The following is an 8,653-nucleotide window of genomic DNA, read 5'->3' as shown; positions in this document are numbered from 1 at the left end:
CTAAGACATTTATTTATATTGACAAAAATAAACTATATTTTTATGTCTTAAATTGTATATACATATATTTTTTAAGTGTTAAAAATGACAATGTCGGGGTGCTTGGGTGGCTCAATCCACTAAGCGTCCGATTTCGGCTAAAGTCATGATCTTGAGGTTCGTGAGTTTAAGTCCCACATGGGGCTCGCTGCTGTCAGCACAGAGCTGCTTCAGATCCTCTGTCTCCCTCTCTCTCTGCCCTCCCCCTACTAAGTCTGTGTGGGCAAGCACGCATACTCTCTCTCCCGCTCTCTCTCAAAAATAAACATTTAAAAAAAAGCAAACAATATTTTTTTAAATGGCAATGTCAACTTTTCTTACCTACTTCTTCAGTTGTTGAGTTGCATTAAAAAGAAAATAAAACCACAGACCCAAAATGGCATCACTTAGGCCAAGTCGCCAAGCCAGGGCCTAATACTCAACCTAACTGCACTTGCAACCTCCTACAGAAATGTAGTCTTAACAGGTCAGGAATTTTCTGGTAAACACCAATGAGGTAATTTGTCACATGGTCCTCTCCATCTCCCAAAAGAAGATGAGACAATCCACCTCCTAAGTCCCCCACTGTCCCCAAATGAAGGTGACCACGAAGAGCCTAAGTAACATTATTTTGAAATTAAGGCCTCCATTAAGAGCAACCTCGGGCTGCACGTAGGCACAACAACATCACCTGAAATAATTCGTTTTTCTATTCATGATTTCTGATTTCCCTGTCTTGCCTTTAAAAACCTTTCCCTTTGTGTAGCCCTTTGGAGCACCCCTCTACTTGCTACATAAGATGCTGCCCAACTCATGAATCATGTCATAAAGCCAATTAGATCTTCACATTCTGTTGAGAATTCACATTCTTCAGAATTCCGTAGAATTCTGTCCTTTAACAGTTCTGTTTCACAACAGACATCCACTAATTCATTTTTGTCAGTCTTCATAGCAAAGTAAACAAAGAATTGCAAAAAGAGCACTCCATTGTTTTTTGCAAGTCTGTCTCCAGTCTTTTTATTTAAACAGAAAAAGAACGCATTTCCTTTCAAAGAAATAGGACTTTGTTAATCAAAAATAGGAGATGAAAAAGTTATACTAGATCCGGTCAACCAACAGCCAGGCTTTGTTTCCAGCTAATTAAAAAGTAGAAAAGAACCTGGTTTCTATTCCATTATAGTGGTATTCCTTTCAACAACAGCATGATAAGCTAAGGAATCATGACAAAATGCAATTACTTAATTCTAGTATTTTCAATCATTCCAATTGCGTTTGATTCTATTCTACACATTTCTTAAAATATTTGCATTACTCTTAAGGTGTGTGGGAGGCTTAGTTGGTTAAGCATCAAACTCTTGATTTCAGTCCAGGTCATGATCGCACAGTTCATGAGTTCGAGTCCCACATTGGGCTCCACACCGACAGCATGGAGCCTGCTTGGAATCCTCTTCTCTGCCCCTCCTCAGCTCGTGCTCTCTCTCTCAAAATAAATAAATAAAACTTTTAAAAAAATACTTGCATTACTCTCAACATTTTTCCTTATTATCAGGACCTTCAGAAATCCTAAAGCATTGGTTTCTGGCTCAAGTGTGCATTTCACCAAAAAAATGTGCCCATATTGGCTAGAAAAGAAAAAGTGATTCTATTACAATCACTTAGAATGGTTACAAAAGAATATACAAAGATGGTCTGAGAAAAAAAAGTCAAAGACTTGGAAATGGGTAAAAGATTATAGAGTGTCCTTTCAGTGGAATGCTGGGTATTTTCCAGGCGACCCTGCCACGATTATTTAATTCTACAGGAGTGCACACCTTCGACTGAGTTTGGTTCCATAGATGAGGCTATTTTACAACTTTGTAAGGTTAGAAGTTAAGTTGTAGAAAACTATCAGTAATACAAATAATCGCTATTGATTGAAATGCAAATTAATTTTGTCAGATAGAAATATAATTAATTTCTGCCCTGTTGAAGGGATGACCTCAAATATTATATTTTATTGCATACAGGACAGCATTGTCATATATACATATATAAAACACATATGTATGACATATAGGTCATAACGTCATATATAAATATAGATATAGACATATCACATGCCACATATGTAATTTTACATTTTCTAGTACCATGTTAAAAAAGGTAAAAAGAGATGAAATTCACTTTTTTTAAAAAATTTTTTTAACATTTATTCATTTTCTGAGAGACACAGAGAGCACAAGCAGGGGAGGGGCAGAGAGAGGGACACACAGAATCCGAAGCAGGCTCTAGGCTCTGACCTGTCAGCACCAAACCCAATGCAGAGCTCGAACTCACGAACTGAAAGGTCATGACCTGAGCCGAAGTCTGATGTTTAACCGACTGAGACACCCAGGTGCCCCAAAATTCATTTTAATAATAGATTTTATTTAACTCAATATATCCAAAATATTGTCATTTCAATAGGTAATCAACTTTTAAAATATTGAGATATTTTGTATTCCTTTTTTGTATACTAAATCTCCAATATTCATTGTGTATTTTACATTTACAGCACATCTCAAACCACACTGGCCATAATTCGGTGCTCAATAGCCACATATGATTAGTGGCTACCATATTGGATGGTGTAGCTATATAGTCTTTCTTCGTTTGCATCAGCCTCTATGGTTCAATCACTACATCTTCTCATGCAAGTATTTGGTAAAACATTTTTGGTGTTAGTCCTAGATATACAAATAGGTGTAGGTATGACTGTACCTGTCATAGGTATGACTAACCATTCCAGTATGACCTCTTGATGTCTTAAAAACTAAAACAAGAGTCCAGGGCTTTTCATATCCCATATTCTAAAACCAGTGGCTATTGGACTGATAAACTATGGAGTAAAGTTTCATCTATTTTTCTATGAATTTTGTCTTACAACTGTGAGAAGAATCAAGTATTTTTTTAAAAAGAGTCAAGTATTGCTCAAGCTAATGACCATGCTTTTGGAAAAGCAGCTTGCAAAAGGTGACTTCCTCATTGTTAAGTAAGGTTCATGGCTAATGATTTTGACAGGTAAAGCTGTTCAAATGCCCAAGGTGGTTAACTTGATCACTCATCCTCTGCTAGCCATGCAATTGATGAGAATTTTAAACACAGCTTTCATCTTTGACCTTTGTCTTTATGATTTAGTTCAGAGAGCAAACCATCGTCATATCTTCCAGTTAACTTGACCAAGTAGCATTTGAAGAATAATTGGATCCTTTACTTGTGCTTTGCCCACCCTACCTCTAGGACAATCATTAAGTATGTCTTATCCTTATTTGCTTTTGATATTTACTAATTACTATTAACCATTGCCCTTTGTCTACTTCATTCTCTCATTCGGATTCTTTCCACCTACTCAGCTATTTCTTGTCCTTCCCACACATTCTTCTGTTTTAGCCCAGTAGTTGCCAAGTTGACTTCTTGAACTAAGCCTGGCACAATTTCAAAATGCTAGAATGTTTAGTAGATTTATAATGAGATGGCTGTTTAAGTGTGATAACTCTTTATCATTCAGTAAAGTTAACAATTTTTACTGATCAACCACTGTATTTATGGATTTGTGGAACTATCACAGGGAATTTTTTAAGCAAGTGTGGACTTAAAGAAGTCCTGAATAGCTTGCTTGTACTCAAGCAGTCAAGCAGTGAGAGAAAAAAAAAAAAGTGTGAATTTATAGCATAAGAATATATATGAGTTCACTACATTGCTCTTTATGCTAATGAAAACAGTGAAAACAACCTAAATATCTAATAAGGGAATGGTGAGGAAAATTATATATATATAAGCAGTGAAATATCATGCAATTATTTGAACATTAATTGTGACATCATTCAGGCAAATTGTTACCAGGAATAGTTTTTATTATTACTTGCTCTTACATATATGATCCCACTCACTTTCTTGTCTCTGGATCGTTAACAATCCTTTGTGACCTGTATGAGATACCTTTTCTCTCCTCTCCTTGCCCTAAAGCAATCTCCATGACTTCAAGTCCAAGTGCCACACGTTTATCAACATTTATTTAACAAGCATTTGTTGTGTACCCTGCCAACTGGCGCCTGCTCTCATGGGGCTCAGGGTCAAATAATCACACAAGCAAGCATATGATTACAAATGGAACGAGGGCTGTGAAGTAAATAGTTATAAAAGACAGTAATCTAGGGACAGTTTCCCTGTGGAAGTGACACTGAGCTGGAATCAAAAACACANGGGGGGGGGGGGGGGGGGAAAAAATGTGCTATGACCCTGTTACAGAAAATGCATGGTATTTTCAGAGAACTGAAAAAAGGCCAGTTTGGCTGCAACACAGGGAATGATGAGGAAGTACTTCGAGAAGAGGTGGAGAGGTAAGCAAGACTGTGACTATGTAAGACTCGGGTTTTTAACACAGAACAGTAGAAAATCACTGAAGAACTTTAAGATCAAGACGTGGAGGGGTGATGTGATCCAACTTGCATTTTGAAAAGATGACAATGGCTTCAGTGTGGAGCCTGGATTGGAAAGAGACCAGGGTGGCCACTGGGAGAACAGTTAGGAATCTACCACACTGCTCTGGGTGATGGTTCTAGCTTGACCTGGGAAGCTGGCCGGAGAAACAGAGAAAAAGGACACAGACCTAAGAGGTATTTAAAGGATATAGTTAGTAAGGCTTGATGACAGACCACAATAAAGAATAAAGGAAAGGAGTGGCTGGGATGACTCTTAGGTTTCTGTCTTGTGGAATCAAATGAACAGTGGTGTCATTCATTAGAAGATGAGGTTGAGAACTGGTGACCATGAGTTTGGTTAAGTCCGACCATCCCATCATGGGCTTATAGATAATTACTGAAGTCACGGGCATAGATGAAACCACCTAGGAGGAAAGGTTAGGGTGATAAGAGAGGAAGGTCTGAACTGAGCCTTGAGAAACCCCAACACAGGATAGAAGTTGCAACTGTACAGCCAGAGAAAGAATGGTCAGAGAGGGAGGATCAAAACCACAAGAGTACAATGTCTCAAAACCAAGAGTAAGTATGCTCAAAGTCCATAATCCTCCCAAACAATGCTGAACTGTCAGCCCAAAAACATTAGCTAAGCTTTTTTCAGAGCGCCTTTTCCTATTTTACTTTACATTCCTCTCCACATCTGTATTATGGCTGTGTACAAATCTTATTACCACTACTATAGTGTAGGATCTTTAAAGGCAGAGACTGTGCCTTGTTTATCTCTGTGTCTGCAATAAAGAACAGAATACTGATTATGTGGTACACTCAGTAATTATTTGTTTAATGAATGATGAGATGATAAGCTACTCAAAATTTAGCTGCAAAGTCAAAAAATTTGGAGCATTCAGTAATGTTAACGACTCCCTTCGAAGCAAAGTATTAGAAATGCGCCATATTGAAAGGATCTAATATAAGGGCGCCTGGGTGGCTTAGTCGGTTAAGTGTCCGACTTTCGCTTGGGTCATGATCTCGCGGTTCATGGGTTTGAGCCCCGTGTCGGGCTCTGTGCTGACTGCCAGCTCAGAGCCTGGAGCCTGTTTCAGAGTCTGTGACTCCCTCTCTCTCTGACCCTCCCCTGCTCACACTGTCTCTCTCTCTCTCCTAGAAATAAATAAAACATTAAAAAAAAAAGGATCTAATATAAAATGTCTTAGGACATGTAGTATTTTCAATACTCATCAATGACATGGAGGTAAAAAGAAAGTCAAATCTATAGTCTACCTATAATTAGTACAGCTATAGTCCACAACATTTTTTGAAATGGACTTTTCCAAGGTTGTTGGAACCAACAATCATTTTCAAGTTTACATTGATAAATCAATTGTTGGTTGTAGTAGCCATGTGATCAATTTACATAACGTTTATTTCATCAAGAAACTTCGTAAGTTGTGGTGGGAGGGTAGAAGGGATTTCAGAAGCCATTTGAAGAGAAAATTATTCGTACCTCTAGAAATCTGTGTCAAAGGCATTAGTGTCATTAGATTAACTCAACTATAAGAGGTTGTCAACAGGTTCCCATGTAAATAATGTTTATTTCTCTGCATTCATAGCCTTCTCTTCCCACTGCTGGCCCCACTTAACTATCATTCAGAAACAAGGTCCAATCAGTGTGGCTGGAGCATCTATGGAAGGCTTCATGAAATAAGAAGGACTTGAGTGGGGCCTTGAAGAATGGAAAAACAGTCAGCAGACAGGTATAGGAAGAGGAAGAATCAAGCACATTAGTGCTAAGCAACGGAGCTGAGAAGTAATATGAAGTCCAGAAGATGCTGAACTGGCCACAGTAATAGGTTCAGCTGGGAGGAAGTGCAAGGTATGGTCTAGGGAGCCACATTAGAAAGATTCTTGAATGTTTGATGCTGAGGTTAAATGTTATTCTGCAGCTGGTGGAGAATCCGTGGTGCAATCCTCCTCAACTGGATGAGAAGGGAAAAGGAAGAGAACAGAATATCAGCATCATAGATGGAACTCTTCCAAACTAAATATGGTCTCCCATGCTACCATTATAGCAACGAGAACCATTGCTATAAGACAACAGCACTCAGATAAACCCTTAAAGGCAGAGAAAAGCTCTTGACTGGGATTTAACAGAAGCAAAGTGATAACTATGATAAGAAAGCAACACNCCCCTGTATTCCCCAATACCCCCCCCCAGGATACTTTTCTCCTTCAGTTTCTTTAACTGAAAAACAACTCAGAAAACCTTTTTCTTTGTATTTCCATGGCAGAGTGGAGACAGATTGACATTTTCCAAAATTACATTAGAAACCACTAGAAGAAATAAAAGAAGAAGATAAGAATAGCACAAAATGAGCCAATTTTCCCAAGTAAAGATTTGGGGTCCAAAGTTCCCTAAGATAGGTAATGTCATCAAAGCAGTGAGCCTGAGAGGTTCTACTGTTCAAGAAGCATCTTCCAGCCAGGAACCCCAGTCTCTACATAAAAGGATGCAACTACGTGGAACCTACAACTTGTACTAAAAGACTCCTTCCTCTCTAATTTTCAGGCATCCCAAAATTCCCAGGAGCGTTTCCCTCTCCTACCTGAGAAGTCACTCTCTCCTCCATGCTGTCTAGTCCCACTATCCGGCCCTCTCGACTATTTCTCCTCTCCAGAAACCAACACACACATCACCTCCTTAAATATCACAAAGTCTGTGCTACAAACCACTATACCGCTACACTTCTCTCTGTCTCCCTCTCATTCTCATTCCCTTTCTCCTTTCCTTCTTCAACCTGTGCTTTTTTTTTTTTTTTTGAAAACTCTGTTACAAGAAAGAAGAGACCAAAAGCTGTGAATGTCATATTTTCACCTGAGAGTCATTCTTTCCAATTCTTCATCTGACTCTAAGCTACATGACCACCAAGCTCTGCCCGCTCTTCAGCACCCAGGAAAAAATGCCAATGTTCACAAATCCAACCTTATTATTTTTCAAACCTCCCTTATCTGCTTGAGGCTTATGGCCAAGCTCCAGATTCCTGAGGGAAGCACATACCTACCTCACATGTGAAGAAGGGCCATGGTGACTGGCACCCTTGAACACACAGTGAATGATACAGATCATGTCCCCAAAGTCACCTGCTCTGCCACCCTAGAAATAACTTGCTCAACAGTCCTCCTCCTCTCGTCCCAGAACCACACCACTTTTACCATGTACCTGGAAAAGGTACTATCACAGAATTTCACACTATAACAATTCCTTAACTTTAGGAGTTAGCTGAAAGAAAGCTGGCAAACATTGAGAAGAAGGAAATGAGAGAGAAATTTAGGAAACTTGGGGGCAAAGTTCTGTTTTGAAAAGGCCCTATAAGTTTTTTATAAACTCCCCTTCAATGGAATTTTTCAGCAAAACATATTAGAAAGATATAGGACCTACGATGCCATCAGGAACTCTCAGTATTCACTGAGGACCAAGCACAATGTCCTGCAGAAGACTGTAGTACTTGCAGCCAAGTTGAAAAGGGAATTGAACTCTTGTGGTGGATCATTTCCAAAGATGACCACCAAAAATCCCCTCCATCCCTAAACACACATGCCGCCCTCCCATCAAGAGGTGGAACATACTTTCCCCTTGCCTGGTTTTATAACTTGCTTTGATCAGGAGAATGGGACAAAAGTGACATTCTAGTACTCCTAAGAACTACAAGAACTTCAAGGCCTTAAGAAGAGTAATAGTTTCTGCTTTTGTGTTTTTGGGAATCACCTGACAGGTTAAAAAAGCTCCTGTCAGGGGCACCTGGGTGGCTCAGTCGGTTAAGAGTCCGGCTTCGGCTCAGGTCATGATCTCACAGTTCCGTGGGTTCAAGCCCCGCGTCGGGCTCTGTGCNACCATGCTGGACCTTCTAGCCCCAGCTGAGCTCCCAGCTGAACCCAGCCAGCACCACATCTAGGAGACGAACCGCCTAGTGAAGCCCAGTGCACTCACAGAATCTGCCAGAAATAGGAAGTTGTCGGGGGACTCAGTCGATTAAGCATCCAACTCACGGTTCATTAGTTCAAGGCCCTCAACAGGCTCTCTCCTTTTGCGCTCACGTGCACTCACTTGCTCGCTCTATCTCTCTCAAAATAAATAAACTTTAAAAAATAAAGATTAAAAAAAGAAATAAGAAGTTGTTATTGTCTTCAGCCACTAAGCTTTG

The sequence above is a fragment of the Crocuta crocuta genome, unplaced genomic scaffold (assembly GCF_008692635.1).
Source record: "Crocuta crocuta isolate KB4526 unplaced genomic scaffold, BGI_CrCroc_1.0 scaffold657, whole genome shotgun sequence".
Taxonomy (NCBI): Eukaryota; Metazoa; Chordata; class Mammalia; order Carnivora; family Hyaenidae; genus Crocuta; species Crocuta crocuta.
The sequence above is the reverse complement of the archived record's forward strand: the minus strand, read 5'-3'. Positions refer to the sequence as shown.